The sequence below is a fragment of the Acyrthosiphon pisum genome, chromosome A1, assembly GCF_005508785.2.
Source record: "Acyrthosiphon pisum isolate AL4f chromosome A1, pea_aphid_22Mar2018_4r6ur, whole genome shotgun sequence".
NCBI lineage: Eukaryota > Metazoa > Arthropoda > Insecta > Hemiptera > Aphididae > Acyrthosiphon > Acyrthosiphon pisum.
Genome location: NC_042494.1, coordinates 164,316,217 through 164,318,625, shown reverse-complemented (window position 1 = coordinate 164,318,625; position 2,409 = coordinate 164,316,217).

Here is a 2,409-nt window from a genome sequence, read left to right as displayed (position 1 = left end):
CGATAAAGTTTTCATTTTAAAATATTTAAATATTAATTTAATTTTAACTTATTAACAAAGTGTGTAAAAACTCAGGTGTTTTAATTATTCATTTAATATGTACGTTTACTGTAACATTATTTTATAGAACAATTTTTCGTAATAAAATGAAAGTATTTTATAATCTCACGTAATATATACAAAATTCGTATTACTTTTAATATTTTATAATTTCTTGAGTAAGTCATTATTATTATTTTTTAATTATTCAAAAAAAGTAAATTAAAGTTTACGCTAAAACCAAAAAACTCATAAAAGTTATCTTATCTAATTTAAATTTAAATTGTATTTAAACAAAATCATGAAATCTCTGTTTTTCTAAAATAAAATAACGAATGATATTACTTACTGAGTCTTGTATTTTATTTTACCTCATCAAATGTACAAGATAATTAAAATACAAGCATATAGACACTAATATATGCTCTATATTATAATATATAACATATATTTATACATCATTATGATATAAATATCCTCCCTAATTTTGTCATGATAGCAGCAAGAAAATACGAAATCGTTATCAAACCTAACCTAACAAATAATATTAATTGAGTCAAACATCAGAGTTACCGCAAAAATATCAATTGACAAGGTATGGTGACAACTGACAGTATAATATGGGTCCAGTGATAAGAGACTATATTAGGTTACTTATTCACTTCTAATGGAAATGTATGCTTAACTTCATATAGAATTCATTATCGATTTAGATAGACCAAATATCACATTGCATTTTCCATGTAAGGTTATTTATTAACTTCTAATACAATTTAATGATTAACTTCGTATAGAATTCATTATTGAATTTTGGTACACCAAATCTCACATTGTATTAGCCATATGAAGTTATTAAATAACTTCTAATAGGAATGTTCACTTAGCTTCTCATAGATATATTATTTTTTTAACTTTTTAAAGGATATCTAATTGAATGCCATGCAATATTTATATGAGAAGTTTAAAATGTGACCTAAATCTAACTTCCAGCAGAAGTTGTGTAACTCTTTTTGCACAGTGGGTTTATTGAGTTATTTAATTAGTTTTTTTATGTTTAGACGCTTTAAAGAGTAAACGCTATAAATATTTGAAATTAGAATGACATACATCACGGGGATGCATAAGCACCCCTATCACCCCTGTAGTTAAGCTACTGTACCCACTTGTAAACTATATATTTATACAATCATATTGTAATTTTTGACGTTTGTTTGTTTTGCAGTTATATAACGAACATACGAAACTGTTTTACACACTTATAATTACTGATTATTTACATAGAATAACATCGTTGATATTTGCATGATTTCAGCTAACGGTATGCACTATTATGATATACTAATATGTAATATAATATCTAGTCAAGTATAGTTTATTTTTTAGAATTTTTTTAAATATCAATATTTTTTTTATTAAATAAATTTGGAACGTAATTCATTTTTTAAAAATATTTTTTTTAAGAATTTGCTGACATGAGTATATTTCTTAAATTATTTACTAATCATATAAATTTAACAATTTTTGTCATAGTACGTTTAAGTAGCATAGTTTTCTTTTTCGTCAAGTGTCTCTGTTACACCTTGTATAGGTACCTACCTACTAGGTACCAATTTTTACTAACCAGTTATAAATATATTTATGTTATCATTTTCAGTTTGTAAAAGCATTTTACACCTACTAAATTTTGTTGAGGCGAGTCAACGTCTAAGACAAAAATGCTTGAGGTCGGATTTAAATTTAAAAAAATTAATCGTTAAATCTGTATTCAAACAACTAACATTTTGTAACAACTTATTATGTATAATCATAATATGATATTTTAATTACATATTATTATATGAATATTGTATTCTATTTATATAATTATTATTAGTTCATTAATTTAGGCATTAAAAGTTTAGATGTAACTGTAATCATTATTTTTAGTACATTGCATTTATTATTATTTTTAAGCCTAGTAAAAAATTATAATAAAAAATCAAGTTTCCTTCCTCTGAGTGGCCAGTTCATCAACAACTTTCATCTGGCAGTAATGCCATCACAGCAAGCTTTTGAATAGAAAAATCCATTTTGCTAATAATTAAATTAAAATTATTAAAATTAATTTATCAATTATTACCACGTAATTTATTAAGTACCTCATTAAATTATTTATACTTACTTTAAAATATGTAGATATAATTTATACTAATATAGGTACTTTAGTTTGTAACTATTATTATTATTATTATTATTATTATTTTTATCATGATGTATAAGCTCTATGTCGTATATAAAATTGATATTATACTGTGTTGGCTATATTATCTAAATAAACATATTCTATATTTTATGTGCAATACTGTGCTGGCTATAAATATTATTATTATT